The sequence below is a fragment of the Peromyscus maniculatus genome, chromosome 15, assembly GCF_049852395.1.
Source record: "Peromyscus maniculatus bairdii isolate BWxNUB_F1_BW_parent chromosome 15, HU_Pman_BW_mat_3.1, whole genome shotgun sequence".
NCBI classification, from domain to species: domain Eukaryota; kingdom Metazoa; phylum Chordata; class Mammalia; order Rodentia; family Cricetidae; genus Peromyscus; species Peromyscus maniculatus.
Genome location: NC_134866.1, coordinates 33108873 through 33128352, shown reverse-complemented (window position 1 = coordinate 33128352; position 19480 = coordinate 33108873). Strand labels below are relative to the sequence as shown.

At 39.8% G+C, this 19480-nt stretch overlaps 1 protein-coding gene across 1 annotated transcript in view; it reads left to right on the top strand.

Annotated features, from left to right (window-relative positions):
- The first annotated feature begins 404 nt into the window (after window positions 1-404).
- Dab2 (DAB adaptor protein 2) overlaps window positions 405-19480 on the top strand; it is a 135518-nt gene continuing 116442 nt past the window's right edge. The window contains exon 1 of the mRNA XM_076551835.1: window positions 405-527. The gene's annotated coding sequence lies outside the window, so the exon portion shown is untranslated. The remainder of the gene's footprint in view (window positions 528-19480) is intronic.

Genomic DNA, 19480 nt, shown 5'->3' with positions numbered 1-19480 from the left:
GCCTTGCTACAAAGCATTGGCTTATATGCCAGGATCCACAGATGAAGCCAAATTCTGTGTTCTAGACAGAGTAGTTAAAGAGTAAGGTTGACATGTGTGATATTTAAGAAATTCTATGGATGGATTTTAAATATGAAATTATAGGGTGATAGAAGTATGGTTTTTGCTTCTAAAAGTGAATTCACTTCCAGTGTTTGTTCACTTTTAATCTGTTGTGTGATCTTCTTCCGATGGTATTAATGGAGAAGGTGTCTCCAAGGAGTGAGTCTGGCACCAAGCATACTTGAGTGAGACCAGCAATAATTTTGCTGACTTGATGAAGATGTCTTCACTTACTCATTCTTAGAAAATAATTTTCAGGGTTGGATTAACACAGGTTAAATTTCAACATTGCACAAGGCAGATCTCCCTGCTTCGCTGTGACTTATCCATCATATATTTTCATGTCATGCCAGAGCTCTTATTAGCAAACACTGAGCCAGAATCACATTTACAAGAGATTTGTTGGAGAGAGAAGACAAGACAAGGTAAGAGGATCGCTTAACATGGTGATACAGGTCTGGTGCTGTGGAAAGAGAAGGGGAAGGAAAGAAACTGGCTAGAAGATACTCAAGTAGCACCAGAATTTCAAGTAAGCCTTGGCTAGCTCAGTCGAAACTTCTTGGACCTTTTGGAAAGTCTGATTTCTCTCAGAAATTGGTCAGTATTAATATTCTTCATCCCCGGCTCCCATACCATGCCCAGTCATGATCTTGGAGCAGATCTCAGGAAGCAGGACTCAGAGTGAGCATGGTTCTAGATCCAGACATCATCTGAGGCTTCAGCCGGAAGTGCTCCCTATAGCATTCATCATGTCAAGCACACTTCACTGGTCCCCACTCTGTAAGCACCAGTGTCATCATGTGGGATGCATGTGATCATTCACTTATCAAGCTCATCTTTGTGGAGCTCCTACTCAGGCCTCTCTCTGCAGTGTGTCATGGTCAGATTTTTTTCTAGTCTCCTCTAATAAAGGTTAGTAGCTATCAAATATTGAACATATGTTAGGCGTTGTCCATGTGATGTTAAATGTAACACCATACCCTACATGGCATCTAGATTTTACTGTTATCTAATTAAGAAATCTATCAAGGATTAGAAAGTTCAGATAACTTACACAGCTAAAAGGCAGGCAAACTGGATTTCATAACTGGATGTGGCTGGCATGAAAGTCAGTCAATTTGGGAGGGTAACTGCCAAGTATATTCCAAATTTCATCATAGAAATAGGTTCTTCCCAAGGTATATCTCTAAATGCTGTGCATGCTTTTCCACATAAATACTCCAACTTCTGCAAAGGCTAAAAATTGCCTGCTTCTTACCAGACTGCATTTAAAAGAAGCTTTAGCATGCAGTTCTGTCTGCTTGCCATCTTTAATCTGGACCACACACTGCCATCAAGGAACTCTTGACCGATTGGGGTGCTTTGTAACACCTCAGCCTCCTAGCCGCCAGGTTTGTGTGCCTCCATCTCCATCAGCTCTCTGAGTGAAATCTGTGGAGCATGTTCCTCTTCACTAAGAGAGAGAATATCATGAGTGCCAGATGCTCTCTATCCTGATTCCCCTTGTCTCCCATCCAAACACATGAGGTCAGTCTACAGGAATGGCCAGTTGTGCATTTTCAAATCTAGATAAGGATGGTCCTATTAAACGTGTGATTAGCTACTATGTAGGGTACATTTGTTTATTTAATACATGCAAATTTATTGCCTTCTCTGTGCCAAAGACTATACAAGATTCTGGAGATACAGAGAGAAAAAAGAAAGAAGGAAGGAAGGAAGAAGGGAGAGAGGGAAAGAAAGAAAGGAAGGAAGGAAGGAAGGAAGGAAGGAAGGAAGGAAGGAAGGAAGGAAGGAAGGAAGGAAGGAAGGAAGGAAGAAAAGAAAGAAAGAAGGAAAGAAGGAGAAAAATGAAAAGGAAGATTTCTTGGCTTCACAGCTCTTCAGGATGGAATAGAATACCCAATACCCAATACATGTTAAGAATACCTACATTCAGCCAGATAGTGGTGGCACACACCTTTAATCCCAGTACTCAGAAGGCAGAGGCATGTGAATCTCTGTGAGTTCAAGGCCAGCCTGGTCTACAGAGTGAGTTCCAGGACAGCCAGTATTACACAGAGAAACTCTGTCTCAAAAAACCAAGAAAAAGAGAAAAAAACCCTACATTCTTTGAGCTCTTATGAACCAGATTCTTTATATAGATTAGTTCTAATCTTTATGAAACCATCTCTGAGCTATGAAAGACAATTTGGCTCCATTTCCAGATAACTGAATGGGTTTAGAAATGTTGAGGCATTTGTTAACGTTATGTACCTAGGAAGGACAACCGCTGGTGCACAAGCCGAGTGCTTTCAATTTGGAAAGTCATTTTTTCCATTATGTTATTACTTTTAAAGTAAGAGTAAGAGTTTTAAAGTAAGAGTCTCTCTCTCTCTCTCTCTCTCTCTCTCTCTCTCTCTCTCTCTCTCTCTCTCTCATAAATACTCACACAAAAAATCTGACTACTGGCCAAAGAAAACAACTTCTTTATTCTTCATCTATCTTAATATAAAAGTGGTCACAATAATTGTACTTCCATAGGATTACTTAAATGATCCAATAACGACCTAAATGCTACAAAAGCATCCATGCAAACTAAATATCATTATTGGAGTAATGTTGCATTCTAATTTTGAATTCCCCGAAATTCACAGTAAAGATGAATTATGATTGCTCTGGTAACCTAAGTGCGTGTAGAGACAGGGCTGCTTCCTTCCATGTTTGTGACATTTTCAATATTGATTGGAGTTGCCTTTGGAAATCTCAAAAGGCAAACCTCAGCTCTCTGGAAAACGCTGCCAATGGGTATGATTCAGTTGAAAGCCAATTTGGCTAAACTGGTGCTGAAATTAAAGTTCTGCCCATTTCAATATAACATAATAAAAAGAAACCACTTAAGTATGCATAAAACAATTAACACAGTGTCTGGCACTGGATCTGCTGAATAAGTTGGAAGTTAGACATTTCCACTTTGCCTGGCATGATTTCAGTGTATGTTGTAAGAATAGCAGCTTTCATTTTTAATTAATACAAGTATTATTAATTAACTGGCCCGCTTGCCAAACCAGAAGAGACATATCTGAAATACAATGATTTTGTTGAACTATAAAACAGAACCAACTAAACTTTGCTTTGATGACTAAGAAGATGCCTACTCAGTCGAAGAATAGAAACAATTCTGAAGCACCTGGGTCTAATCTGTATTCCCTGTGTTCCCCTGACAATTTTGGGGACAATAAGAACATGCTAAAAGCCAGTCTGCATGATTTTGGATCAGGGAATCTAAAGTGTGTGGCTCTTTTTAACCCCATAGCATCTACTAGTCCAACTAATTCAGTGATCTTAGAAAACAAAATCAAGGGGCTGGAGAGATGGCTCGGTGGTTAAGATCAATGTCTGTTCTTCCAGAGCAACCACATAGTGTCTCACAACCATCCATGGTGGTATCTGATGCTCTTTTCGGGGGGAAAATGCATACAGGCAGATAGAGCACTCACAGACATAAAATAAATAAATAAATCAAAAAAGAAAACAAAATCAAGATAGGTTTTCGGAGGGGCAGGGGAAACAACCTCTCTATAAAAGATGATCTGAACTCGTGACTGCCGTTCTCATCAGCACACAGACAATATTTTACAAAAGCAGTTATTTACATATATTGGGCACTTCTCTTCTTAGGCTAACCAGACTCAGAGGTCATGCCACTAATATTTGGATGTCCTCATATTTGAAGCCGGGTGTGAGTATCTAGTTATTAAGGTCCTAGAAGCCTAAGTAGTCACCACAGTGGTCCTCAAAATGTTGACCCCAGAAGAGCCACTGTGGGCTTACCTAGGGAACTCGCCTGAAATGCAGATTCTCAGGCCCCACATCAGACACTGGGAAAACTCTCTGAGTAGCCTGGGGAATCTGCATCTTAGGTACTCCAGGCACTTCGGATGAAAGTCAACGTTTGAGAACCACTGCTTCCATATGAGTCACCATCGTTTCTGATTTACACTCAGAACGTTAAACTTTCACCGTTTAGCTCAGGTGCCGTGGAATAGAAAGTTTAGCAACAAACAGACAAAGCCTGGTTTGATGGCAGATTGACTCGGTTGGTGCAATCGCTGCAAGCCATTTCAAAATATGGAAAATTGGGCTCTGAAATGTTATGATGTTGGTATTGGCAACCAGTACTGCTGAACTACAGAGAAATACGGGGTCTTCCTGCTGTTTCCTTTTTTGCTGAATTCCTTTCTGGCCTCTTGGAAATGTTCCTTTGAGGCAGGCCTGAAAATATAAACCCCTTTGTGTAAATGAGTTGTTTACCCTCCCGATCATTTGTTAGAAAGCATTGAATTTTGCTGAATCAGGGGTAATTGCTTTTGACAAGCATACACATAAAACAGTAACTGATACTAAAAACACTTGGTGCAAGGCACAAAACTTGGAACAGTCTAGATTCTTAATAACAGGTCATGCCATTTGGCACATCTTTGCATGTAATCTTAAACAAAGTCAGTTCAACCAGGAGAATAAAGAAAAATGAGTACTAAAGGCTGAACAAAAATGAGATATTATCCTGGTGAAATGACAGAAAATGGGGCACATAAAAAATTTCACAATGAAATATGTTCAAATATGAGAATTTTAATCTAGTCTGTGTCAATTCCACTTATCCAGAAAGAAGGAAATCTATGTAGAGGGAAACCTAGGTTTGAGGAAGTGATTAGTATTTCAAAGAAGGAAACAAAAACTACTTTTAAAATGTGTTATTTAATCAAATGTAGTCTCTTCTTTTAATTAGTGTAATCTATGGCATGTATTCTTTATTCTTTAATTATGAACCTATGAAATCACCCATATTAAGTTCAAATCTAAAAAAGTAGAGACTAAAACGTAAACTGTGCACCTCTTTCATTTATTCATTTCTATCTGTCTGTACTCTCTGGATAACCACTGGAAATTGACATGAATATTTTTGAGTATTTTCTCTGTGTTTGAACCACATTTCTGCTTGTGATTCCACAACTGTGCACAACAGAACAATCACAGGATGGATATGAGACAACTCTGAGGATAGCTTTGACATCATAGATAACATAAGCATAAAATAACTTCAAGGATGTGTTGCTCACCAAATCTCAAAGGGACCAATATTCAAATGCTATGTATTTTTATTTCAAATTGGGCTGATTCTTGTGTCGTAGTCTACAGCCTAGGTCAAGGTAGATGCAGCAAATATTTGCCCAATTGATAATGTCTAGTTACTTGCCTAAGAAAAAAAGAACATGGCAGCCTTCTTGTGTGCTCATTCTAGTGTGACTTAGGATATTTTCATTTGTCTTCACATATTATGAACAGCTTTCCAGGTCAGTTTGTATAGACTTATTCTATTCCTATGAAAGCAGGAAAGTCGTCATCCTATCAATAATGAAGAGACCATTATCTCTCTCCTGTTGGCAGCTTTGGGATGGTTTTCACTCATAAATGGTCCTTCAAAGTTGTCATCTTTACACATTACTCCTAATGGAAATTTTACAGAGACCACATGGAATCTATTCATTTGTAGATGTTTGCTTATTTCATTCTTTGTGATGAAACTGTAAAGAAACTTTGGCTTTTAGTGTCAAGTTTTGCATTGTTCATTGTATCTAAAAATGCAATTCCTTTCTTTAACCTTGCTGAACTTGATTATTAGTACCAACAAACTGAAAAACTAAATGGAGGAATATGTAATCTGAACAAAAAAAGAGGTAGTTTTCATCCTTTCGAATTTGGATGACTTTTGTCTTTATTTTCTTGCCTAAGGGCTTTGTGTAGGACTTCTAATACAGCATTCAGTGCGTGAAATGAACAAAACCCTTCGATTTGCTCCTAAAATTAGGGGGAAAACTTTAACTCTTTTGCCAATGAGTATAAAATTAACTGTGGTTTCTCACAGAGTCCCCTATCAGGCTGGGGAAGTCTCTGTCTGTCTCACTGTTTCTTAGAGTCTCAGCTATAGACACCAGGCTGACCACGAACTCAAGAGTCTCCTAACCTAGCCTGGGAGACAGAGCTGAAATTACAGCCATACACTACCATGCTTGGCTCCAAAATAAAGCAATTTCCTTTTGAGGTGCTGGGCATTAAATTCAGTTGCAATTATGAAATTACGGTCAAGAGCTCTGCTGCCTAGCTACCCTTTCAGCCCTGGAAGTTCCTCTTACCTCTTAGTTTACTGAGTGTTTTCACCAAGAACGGAGTTTGGATTTTGACACATTCTTCTTCCATACCATTGATAGTAAGCAAGTGACTTTTGTCCCTCATCCTATGGATATAGTAAGTTACAAATGGTCCTTGACCTACAATGGTTTGACTTTAAATGGAGACAAGACAATATACATTCTTGCAAAGGTGGGCAGCAGCAGTGAGATCTGTCAGCCATGCAATCATGAGTTCAAACAACCAAGCCTTTGCAGAGGACCAGACTTCTAAGCTTCAGTGTCAGGTGGATCCTGAGTGTTAAAGGCATTTTGAATTATTTTATTTTCAACTTATGGTGAGTGTATCTGGATATAACATCATTGTAAGTTGAGAAGTAACTTACTTATTTCCTAAAGTTTAACTCAACTTTTATTCTTGGGACAAACCTCACTTGGTCATAGTATAGCAATTTTTATATGTTGCTGGATTCAATTTAGCATATTTTAAGCATATATTTATAAAGAATTTGACCTGGAGTTTTCTTTTCTTGTACTCTTCTCATATAGTCATGGCAAGCAAAATTCTCATACACATTAAATAAAAATATAGACCAATGTTAAGATGGCATGAAACTGATCACCTGTGGACTTTGTCCTCTTCTTTGTGCTTGTGATTTGAGGACCCTTGTAGAGAACAATAAAATTCTTAGTGTTTTTTGTTTTGCTTTTGCTTTGTTTTGTTTCAAGCAAATGTTTGATATACATCTATGACTGTGATTCACAGGTTTAGTGTGTATGAGCCAGTCTGAGAAACATCCAAGCAAAATAATAAATGTGACATCTCTTACTTGGGATTGATTAAACGCTCAATGCTGTTCTGATTACATTTCTTAAGTCATTTAATTCTCCTACACAAAGATGGGCTATGCATTATTGTCTCCATGGCACAGGAAGCAATGACGTGGGGATGCTCTATGTAGAGCTAGATCTGAGATCAGTTTGGGCTTAGAGTCTGTTTTCAGATATTATATTTATCTTCCTGTCACTTTAGCTCGTACAATAAGATCAGCAAATGTGAACTGTTAAGCCATCTCATCAGTCCTACATCCCTCAATTTTTTTTTTTTTTTTGATTTTACAGGGTCTCTCTGTGTAGCTTTGGTGGCTGTCCTGGAACTCACTCTGTAGACCAGGCTGGCCTCAAACTCACAGAGATCCGCTTACCTCTGCCTCCCTAGTGCTGGGATTAAAGGCGTGCACCACCATTGCCCGGCTCAATTTTTAAACATTTTCAATTAATTTATTTTTATTTAATTATTTTCATACTACATATTTTATCATATTCTTCCCTTTCCCCAGTTCCTTCCATATCCTATGCACCACCCTATTCAGCCAACTTCAGATTATGCTCTTTCTCTCAGCCCCTCCCCACAAAATGAAAATCAAAACAAAACAAAAAACAATGGGTCAAAAAATACCAAAACAAAACCCAAAGCACACCAAACAAAACAAAATAAAACATGGAACCATGGAGTCTGTATTAGCCAACCACTCCCAGGCATGTGTGATTGATATACCCAGCAACACTCCTTTGGGGGATAATGATTTCTCCTTTCCCAGCAGGGATAAATTTTGAATAGCATCTTGGCGGAGAGGAACTTGATGTCTACTTCCCCTTCTTAGTGCTGGGATTTTGTCTAGTTTGAATTTATTCAGGTCTTCCTTGTGTGTGCTGTCAGTCTCTGTCCGTTTGGATGTGGACTAGCCTTGTTGTGTCTAGAAGACAAGTTCTCTTGGAGTCATCCACCACATCAGGCTCTTACAATCTTTCTACCTCCTCTTCTGCAGAGCTCCCTGAGCCCTGAGGAGAAGAGTTTGATAAAGATATCCCATTTAAGACTGAGTGCTCCAACTGTGAGTGCTCCAACTGTCCAACTGTGAGTCTTTGTATTAATTCCCATCTACTGCAAGAAGAAGCTTCTCTGATGAGTGTTGAGTGATGACCTCATCCTAGTGTGGTGACTGTGGCTTCCTGGTAGAGAGTGGTTCTGCAGGTTGGCTGAGTCACAAAAGAATGGAGATAGTGTAGAAGGAAAGGCTGAAAGGGGCAGTAGGGAACTGAACCAGGGGAACTCGGGGTTCACACTAAGAGTCCAAGTCCCTTGGAAGTGGAGTTGGACTGGGAGGACCCATACCCCTCCATTTTCAAAAGAACTACTTATCTAATGACAAGTTGAATTTATGAAACACAGTCATTTCATTCATTGATTTATTAATTCCATCATGTAGTACACTTTAATACTCACTCTGATGAAGGCATTTTGCAAGAAATTTCAGAATGAATAAAATAGAGTGACTCCCACCATAAATTCACTTACATCTGAGTATGTAGTTTCCATAGTCACAAGGATCTAGATTGTCATTCAGTATGAAAATGCTCCATGAAATATCCTTCAGGAAAATTCTTGGAAGAGTTCCAAGTTATCTTATGAAAATATCCCAAACATAGAATACATCTCTTCCTAGAGGAAGATAAGAAATTCCTCTCTCCACCTTACTTCAGAGGATTTTTAAAGTCTTTCAGATCCATACTGTTTAAAATAAATGAACTACAAATAAATGAACTATGATTACTGTGTTTCCTCCAAGTCTTCAAAGGAGTCAGAGATGCTTCCAGGGCAGGTGATGGTCACATGATTCCCCTGAGTTAAAGGCCTTGATACAGAAACCACTTATTTGCCTGTTACTGAAACAGTGATATTCACATTGCTGTGGATATTTTCAGAGAAGACATTAATTAGAGAAAACACCTATGCACTGTACTACTCAGCTACAAACAGGCTCAACATTGATCAAAGAATAAACTGCTGACCTGGGAGGCAATACAGCTCATGTTTAATAGAAGAGAAACAGAGCTGAGCCCTTCACTTTGAGTGTTCCATAGAAAGAATGTGAAAGACAATTGAGTCATCTGCTCACTGCTCCGCTTGGAAAGCTTCCTTTCACTGATCATATACTCTTAATCTCCCTTGTCCTTGGAGAAAAGGTAATGGAATGAATGCCCAGAGAAATCATAGTTGTTTTAGGTTGGAAATAGGTAGACAAAGGCTTCCTCCATGTCCTGGCAGTAGACCTGATGGGATATGGCAGTGAGCCACCAATATATTATTGAAATGGACTGAGGCAGAGTAAGAACCACATATGTGGCAAGGTCACTACCCTGTAAGAGCTCACTGTGCCCTCTTAAGAGGAACATTGCTCCACCCACGTTCCCTGGCCAGAGCCTATGTATCAGACCCTGGGGAAATTGTGGTTAAGGACTGGTTCTGCTGAAATAAACATTTTCCCTCTTGAGCTCATGTCTCCTTAAGTATACACTCAGCCCCTCAGAGAGAATGCATTTCTGGTTTCAAAGAAATATGCATAAATTGCTTTGAAAGCAGAGGGAGGGAGGTGCCCCACACTTCCTCCCGGGACTAGCAACAGGACTGTGGCAGAGGAAGAAGCCTGCCTGAGTCAAAGACACAAAGACACAAATTTTTCTTGTCCAACCCTGAAAAAAATGATTGGTATATTCCTGTAGTCACCCAAAATTCCCTTCACTGCTGCTCATTGAGAAGAATTCCCAGGCCTTCTCCAGCAATTCCATGGGTCTTTTCTTGGGTTTCAACCTCCTTCAGGATGGACTCATGTTCTTTGTAACCCAACTTCAACTGCATGAAACAGTATTCTGAGCATATCTTTATCTGAAATTTTAATGAATTCATTCTTTCTAGGTTCTTGCAAGATTTCATTCAGCATAGGGCTTTTATATCATTTTTTAAAATTGCACTCAGATATTATTTATATTGCTTATTGAATTTTTGGTATCTCCATAGTTTGCTGCCAAGACCAGGGATTCCCTGATCTTCCTGTGTTTCTGACACTGATCATGAAGGCTACTTTCAAGGGAGGCATGCCACGACCCTCTTTCAACAATGTGAAGAGTCAAAGCTCTTTGAAAGTATTACTATGCTCATGGAGACTTGATGTTCTAATAAATAAACTCCTTGGCTAAAGGATTGGTAATAGTGGCCCCAGAAAGACAATAGTGTGCCAGTCTTTCTTCCCTCCAGCTTTGCTTCTATAGAACTTTTCTAGGAATATTCTAGAAAAAATTGAGTCTAACCTCAAGATATACTAAGTGGTATTCTCTATAACATTCTTTGTTCTTGTGTTGAGTGCTCCAATACAAAGTTCCCCAACCTACAAAAAAAAGTGTAAAATATTGTGGTGATATATTGTGTACTCTAATAAAGCTTGCCTGAGGATCAGAGGACAGAGCCAGACACTAGATTAGACATAGAGGTCAGGCAGAGATGGCATATACCTTTAATCCTAGCAGTAGGGAGGCAGAGATCCATCTAGATCTCTGTGAGTTCAAAGACACCCTGAACTATATGAGAATGACTCAGTCTAAGAGAGAAACAGAGACAGACAGTGGTGGCACACACCTTCAATCCCAGCACTTGAGTTCTCATGCCTTTGCTTGAAAAGCACACATGCTTTTAATCCCAGGAAGTAATATGGCAGGGTGGAGAAAGGTATATAAGGTGTGAGGACATCTGACAGAGGGCTGATCTCCAAAGTATATAAAGAACTCAAGAAACTACACATCAAAATACTGAACAGTCCAATTAAAAAATGGGCTACAGAGCTAAGCAGAGAATTCTCAAAAGAAGAATCTCAAATGGCTGAAAGACATTTAAGGAAATGCTCAACATCCTTAGTCATCAGACAAAGGCGTGAGGAGACAGGAACTAAAGGCTCTTTTTGGCTGAGGCCCTCTGGATGAGGACTCAGAGGCTTTCAGTCAGAGGATTCATGGAAACAGGATCAGCTTAAGAGTCCTAGAAGTAAGAGATGGCTTGTTCCTTTGTCTCTCTGATTTTTCAGCATTCACCCCAATATCAGGTTCTGGGGTTTTTTGTTTGTTTGTTTGTTTGTTTGTTTGTTTTGTTTTTTTGTTTTTTTATTAAAAGACCTTTAGAAATTGGTGTTACAAAATATAATGAAGACCACATCTCCAAGGACATCATCTTATTTATTCCAAGGTAATCGTCTCCTGCTGGCATGTGAATACTAAATCAAGCAATGGTGCAGACATTATGGAAAATTAATGATGAAGCAAAGCTGAGTTTATTTTCAAAGTAGGAGATGTGGATCCTACAATAACCTTCTCTGTTGTGACTGTCCCTATTATTCCACATGATGGATGTGTGTTTAATGGTTTTTTTATCTGACGTGTCTAGAAACTGTGGCCTTGCAATCACTTAGGGAAAAGTGCATGCTTCTTTCTTCACAATGAAAATAGCTTTATCCACAAAGCAAAAATACTGCTTTTAAAGACAGGTCAGACTTTGAAGATGAGCCATGCAGCTCCTGCAGCTTGTGAGGGCCGTGCAATGACCTGGTTGACATATGGTCCCAGTGCTCTCAGAAACATCTAAATTCATGTGACGATTTTCTGTGTGTGGTTTTGTTCACATGCTCATATCATCATTTTGCAGTATATTTGAAAAGTTCTAGTTGCCTTCTCAATTCTCAGGAGAGGAAAATGAGACAGAGAAAAAATAATGGAAACATAAGTGTGCAAACCTTTAGTCAGTCACAGACTCAGGACCACATATCTCCCACTTTGAGACTGTGGTCTATGTTATTGTAGCTACATGGACACTTTGACCTCTCTCTCTCTCTCTCTCTCTCTCTCTCTCTCTCTCTCTCTCTCTCTCTCTCTCTCTCTCCCTCTCTCTCTCTCTCTTTCTCTCTCTCTCCCCTCTCTGCTTAATATTAACATATTCACAAATATAGAGTGTAGCCAAAAAGTTTCTCCGGTCCAGCCCAGTCCCGTGGACCTGCAGCTGCTTATAAAATAATCATTCAGAGGCTTAATATTATTTACAAGCTGTATGGTCTCTGACAGGCTTCTTGTTAGCTAGCTCTTATAACTTAACCCATTTCTATTAATCTGTAAGTTGCCATGTGGCAGTGGCTTACCAGTACTTTTACATCTTGCTTCTTCTGGAGGCAGCTGGCTGGTGTCTCCCCAGGCTCTGCCTTTTTCTTTCCTGTCTCTCTCCTTGAATTTATGGTCAGTCTCTAAACTGCCTTGCCATAAGCCAAAACAGCTTATCTATTAACCAATGGGAACAACATATTCACAGAGTACAGAAAGACACCCCCCAGCAATAGAGTCCACTATTTTATATGTTAATTGCACTCTAGTGTTGTTGCCTAGAGCAAATCATGTCTGAGAGCTCACTTCTCTGTTTCTACTTTAAGGGGGAAAAAAGATTCATTTATTTATGTGTATGTGTGTGCCTCATGAGTTTATGTGCACCACATATGTGCAAGAGCCCAGGGAGGCCAGAAGAGAGCATCATATCACCTTAGACTAAAGATATGAACCAAACTAAGGTCCTCTACAAGAGAAGTAATTGCTCTTAATGGCTGAGCCATCTCTCTGGCCCCATGGTTGTAAAGAGTTCCCATCTTTAATGATACCAAGAGGTCCTCCAACTTTCCAGCCTAAAAGGGTCAGAGGATGGAGAGCAGAAACAAGAGAAGCTCTGCCATGAGTTGGTCTTTGAACTTGTGGAGCAGAAACCAGATAGGATGTACAAACAACAGAATCAAATTTGTCTTCAGTAAAGACTTTTCCCAATTGTAGCAAATGTCTCCCTCTCACCAACTCTGATATCTTCCTCAGGCACACACATTATTCATGTTTAGGATACTTCCTATGCCTTCATATTTAATCTCCCTTGAGATTGTTTTCAACACTTTGCTCTCTTTCATTCTGGAACATAATCCCAGCTGTGACCTCCAGTTCGCTCCACTTATTTTCTATGGTTGTAACTATTCCCCTTCTTCCAACCTGACTATAATACTGGGACAAGTTGAAGTTACAGTTCTCTGTTCCTCAATTCCCAGCCATGAAAATCATTTTTAAACCCCAGCCTGGTCTGAGAATGTCATATTTAATGTCTGAGATCCTAAAGTCTAATGTTCCTTATTTTCACTATAAATCAAAGTAGACAATGTAAATTTAACATTCATGTCTGCTGATATCTATAGTTCCCACGGCATCTTTATTGTCATGTTCTTCCTGGGAATGGAAGCTGTGTAATGTATATGTTTACTTTTAATTTTGTTACTCATATCAGATAGACAACGGACAGCCAATGCCAGGAATTCCTCTAAACGGGATGAGTAGATGGGTAGATGGATAGATGGATAAGCAAGTAGATGCTCAGAGCTTCTTTGTGTTTGGTTTTTTTTTTTTAAAACATTCTTCCTCAGATATTAAGTTAGAGGTCTTACAGATGTGTATTTTCAACTGCTGAGAAGCCAGAGGCACAGGAGAGATAACCTTAAGAACAGGAGAGTCCCTGAATCCACCCTGCGCCTGTACCAGTCATCCTCATAATGCTGCAGAGGTTGACTGAGTCAGGCTATCTGGTGGAGTTCAGATCTGTGTAGTCCTTACTGACTGAGCAGCATTATGTTCCCTGGACTCTGCTCACTCCTCTCTGGTATTGCTACTATCTGCACTCTATGACCCTGGCATCAGTCTCTCCTACAAAGGAAACAATGCTTAGCTCCATAGAGTTAAGAAAAGTAGAACGGACCCGAACATTCTGCCCGAGGCCAACCCAGGGCCCAGCTGCCAATCCTGCAAAACCCAACAACTTGGAGGTATTGGTGAGACTGCTCTACTGATCAGCCTGCTCAGCTGAGATCCATTCAAGAGAGGTTGCAGAAACCTACAGTCTGCAGTCTGAGGAAACAAGATCAGCTGAGGGGTTGACGAGCGAGCAAAACACGACCTGAGAACTCAAGAAAAGGAGCTGCCCAGCCACCGAAGCAGATCACCAGATCTGACTGGGAACAGGTAAGGCACCAACTCTGGTCCGGCAGACCAGGTCTCTAGGCCCTAGGCCCCAACCGTCAGAGCCACAGGGACCAGACAGTTCCTTTCCCTGCTCCTTCACCAAAAAAAAAAAAAAAAAAAAAAAAAAAAAAAAAAAACCCAGCCCATGTGAACCCAACAACCACTGGAACCATAAGCCCACCCTGAACCAATTGGGAACAACTGCTCCCTGAGACAGAACCCATAACTCTGATTGGACTAAGCTGCTCCCAGAGAAACAGCACAATAGCACCAGTTTGACCAAGAGCTCCTAGTGGACCAAGACTATCAATTAGAACAAGAAAGGCACCTTCAGACACACACACCGCCTGCACCAAACAGAGGAAGAGATGAGTAGATGGCAGTGCAAAAATACAGGCAACAACATAAAGACCTATGTGACAACATCAGAACCTAGCGATTCTACACCTGCAAGACCTGAACATACCACGGCAGAAGAAGCAGAAGAAATCAGTCCTAAAAATGACTTTAAGAAGGTGATAGAGGCCCTTAAAGAAAAAATGAATAACTCCCTTAAAGAGGAAATAAAAAATTCCCTTAAATGAAAGAAAAAACAAACAAAAAATGATTTGGAAGAAATCAAAGAAAGCCAAGAAAAAGTAATTAAACAGATGAAGAAAACAGTTCAAGATTTGAAAATTGAAATTGAGACAATAAAGAAGACACAAACTGAGGGAATGCTGGAAATAGAAATGCTGACTAAACTATCAGGAACTACAAATGCAAGCATAACCAACCAAACGCAAGAGATGGAACAGAGAATCTCTGACATTGAAGACACAGTAGAGAAAATATATTTGTCAATCTAAGAAAAGTATTGGGACTCCCCATGTGAGCAATTTTGGCGTAACTGTCAGAATGATATTTGACATAAACTTTGGGACACCTAGTCATATGTCAAAATCACCTGTGGAAGTATAGATTTATTCTCTTTTGTCAACTAGAGTCTTCCAAAGACTTTTCTGACCCCAGTGCTGATGATGGTTGACTTTCACATTTATTGAGTATAGGTAGAAGTTTTTGTCCCACCAGCCAGCTCCCAGATAACCACACAGAGACTTATTATTAATTATAAGTGCTTGGCCAATAGCTTAGGCTTGTTACTAACTAGTTCTTACGTCTTAAATTGACCCATATTTCTTATCTACGGTCTACCATGTGACAGTACCTTTTTTGAGTATGACAAGTTGGCCTCTGGCTGGAGACTCCAGCCTTTTTTCTTCTTCCCAGTATTCTCTCAGCCTGGCTCTCCTGCCTAACCTCTTCCTGCCTAGCTATTGGACAGTTAACACTTTCATTAAACCAAAGAGAGCAACACATCTTCACGGTGTACAAAAGGATCATTCCACAACAGGGGAGGTTTGGAGAATTTTGCTTTTAGTCCTTATTACAGATTCTTTTCTCCAAATGTGAACGAACTCCTCAGGTAAATGAGTCATTGTGAATCATCAGGTAAGGCACTCTGGAATCTGGCCATTTGGATGCCATCACCTATTTACTGTATCACCATGAGAAAGTTCATGAGCCTGAGATTTCTCTGCTAGTCTGTGGAAGGGTGGCAGCACCAACTCAGTGTTTTGTAAAGATGCCAGTTGGTGTTTAACATACTAAAACATAGAGTTCAGTCCCCAGTACTATGGAAAATAGGATTATGGTAAGTGGGTGAATAGGCGTAGGCTGATGATTCTTCCACTGACTGTACAGTGAACTTCAGATAACACCATAGCTTTCAAAAATTATGAGTGACAAATGCATACTTTGTGAAAACCTGAAACAAACATTCAAAAGAGTATAAAATTGAGCTGAGCATAGTGGCACATGCTTTTAATCCCAGCACTCTGGAGGCAGGTGGATTTCTGGGAGTTCAAGGCCAGCTTAGTCTACAAAGTGAGTTCCAGGGCAATCAGGACTTCATGGTGAAATTCAGTCTTAAAAGGGAAAAAAGAGAGAGAATATAAAATTAAAACATTAGGGTTAACCTTCTCAACCCTTGCTCATTGCACCATTCAATTTGTAATTTGGTTATTATACATTTTCTTTTTCTTTTCTTTTTTTCCCCCTCTCAAGCAAAAGCTAACATCTTTAGAAATTAAACATTTAGTGATACAATGCCTAGATGTGGTGGGATCTAAAATTCCTGTTGAATTGAAGCACTATGAAGCTAAAGATGCTAAAACCACGTTGCATTTCAGTTTATAAATATTTGCTAAATGCCTTCATTTCTATGTTAAATACTGGGTGGCAACCTTTTTTGCTCTCAATACTATTCTTCATTCCAATACTAGGAGACAATTGTATCAGTTTGTGATTTCAGTCTGTCTTCTCTCAGCAGGATACCTTTAAATCAAATTTGAAATTTTTTCCCACCATTCATTTCATTTGGGTGCTACTGGGCTGAGTCTGTTCCAAGTATTTCATGTTCGTCTTCAGCTGTGGACGCTGAAAGCGAGTGTGCCGTCATGAGGCGGTGACAACCATTGTGTCTAGCCAAAGATGGCATCTTCTCATTAGCCACTCCCCATTTCCTATCAGGCAGAGGACCAGAGAGTAATCCCCCCCAGAACCCAAGCATAGGAAGCACACCTGAGCCTCACGATAGCTGAGGACAGGGACAGCAGTCATAAGAGCCTCCTCGACAGTCTCCCTTTCTTTTATCTCTCCTCTTCTTGCCTGCCTCCTGCCCTCCCTCTCTTCTCTCTCCTTTCTCTTTTCTTTTCCCCCTCTCTCCTCTTTTTTCTTCCCCTCATCTCTCTTTCCTTTTATGTCTGCATCTGCTTCTTTCCAATTTTAGTTTCTTTGTTCAGACTTACTAAATTATCGCATTAGACATCACCATTTCCCTCAAGATGATTGCAAGATGGGTTCATTTCTAGGTCAAGCTTCCAGAGCTATCTGACTCAATGTCTGGGCCTGTAAGTATTTAAGGTCAATAGGACCTTTTACGTATTTATTTGTTGGTTTATTTATTTATTCATTCACTCATTTTTTAATCTTTTTTAGTGCTAGCTAGCACAAGGTTTGGTGCATATTACTTGTATAGTATTGACTCTTTATTTAAAGTGTTTATATAGGCCACTCCAGGGTTTCATTGATATTTCTGACCCACGGATCACTTCAATATAGCCAAGATATCCTTGGCCACATACAGTAACTAAAATTTTTTGAGACATGCTCTTTTAAACAAGACATTAATGAAGGCTACTGCTAAATTCTTGACTATAAAGAAAGCAAAAATGTGGTTGTATTTAAGTTCTAAAATTACAAGACACCAGACCAGAGGTTAGCCATCTGGGAAATCATTAAGGTCACAGTGGTCATCAGACCACACGTTAAGAATTGCCATTTTGTGTCTGTTTATGTGTCCCAATAGCAAACTTTCTTTTAAAAATGACACTGCTTTGCTATTTGGTCAAGATCTATTCTAGCTTTACTTACTCATTGTCAAATAACTTTCCTTCTATAAAGGGAAATTGAACTGAAAATTTATTTTATTACTGTTATACTTTCAAAAATCATGTAAAATATAGTTTATAATGATTTATGCCAAATGCTTTATCCACACCATCATGAAGACTGAAAGGAATACAAGGAAATGATCTCAAGTTATAGTTTCTCTATGAACTATTCTTCCCTCTGCATGCTGCTTTTTTCCATATTCCCTGACTCTTTGAACTCAAAACTGGGCAGTGAAAGCAGCCATTAAAGATTTCATCCCACCAAAGGCTCCTGAACAAAGATATTCCGAAGCCTGGGATAAATATACCAGTGAAGAAGGGAAGACATTAGCAGAGGATGGATTCCAGACCAGAGCAGCAATGCAAGTTTCTAGACTGAAGGTTCCCACCCATACAGTCAGGAAGCCTGATCAGGAAGGCCTGGGGAGCCACTGCTCTGTAAGAAATAACTAGAAGCGTTCTCTCCGGAGTAGCTCCTGTTTAACGAGATAACAGAACAACCAATCTGCTGTTGTCTCCCTGAGGCTCTGTCTGTTGTGTCCTAGAGAGCTAACTGAAAGGAGCCCCCCCCCACCCCCATGCTAACAGGGATTATGGAAGGAAATGGCAGAGGGGGGTCTAGGATCTGTGATGGACCAGGAGTCTTAATGACTCTTCATGGCCCACCACTGATCCACACGTTTAAATCAAAACAATAGATGGTAGACAGTTTCCTTTAAGGGCCTGCTGGGCCTAGAATATACTCTTTTGTTTTTCTGAGGCACAATACTCTTCGTTGATGATTTCCTCTAATTTGGAATGGAGAGTTTGGTAGTAAAAGAAGGTGCTGTGGTGTGAAAACAACCCTGGCATAAATAACAACTTTGTTTTTCTGGATGGGGAGGGTCTCATGGATTCCTGACTGGCCTTGAGCTCACTCTACAGCCAATGATGAGTCTGAATTTCTCATCCTCCAGCCTTTACTACCTGAATGAGAGGATTCTAATTGTGTGCCAGCATGCTCAGTTTATGATCTACAGGGAAGAGAACCCAGGGACTCATGCATGCTGGGCAAACACTCTACCAATTAAGCTACATTCTCAGCCAGTAATTCTTAAAATTCTTTATCTTCTAAATCTTTGTCAGTCATGATGTTGATTCAAATAGATTTATCCTCCTTTTCTTAAACCTCAATGAAAGCCAGGCAGTGGTGGTGTATATCTTTAATCCCAGTGCTCCAGGTAGAGGCAGGTGGATCTCTGTGAGTTCAAGACCAACCTGGTCTACAGAGGGAGTTCCATGACAGGCAAGTCTACACAGAGAAACCCTATCTCAAAAACAAAACAAAACAAAACTCCTCAATGAAGATGTATATAAATATATTATTTACTGTGTATAAAATATTTACATATTTATTTTGATTGTAATATAATCTATATATGCAACAAAAGCATTAGGTTTGAAAATGGGTAAAGAATACCTACTAATTACTAACATGACAACCTTATAGAAAAATGTCAAGAAACTTGAAGAGGTATATCATATATACAAAAATGTTTAAGTAAATAGCCAAGGAACAAGAAAAAAATTCTCAACCTCTCTAGTAAGCTGAGAAATGCAAATTGAAACCACAGTGAAGGGATGCACAGCTTAGCAAAGCTAAACATTAAAATAAACAAAAGTGATACGATGTCAAGACAAGGGGAGGAGAAGGGACACGAAAACTTTGCATACTCTAGGTGGTCAGGGAAGGCCATGCAGCCACTGTGGGTGAGAATGCAACATCACAGAGCTGAGAGAGACAGATGTGACAGATGACTCAGC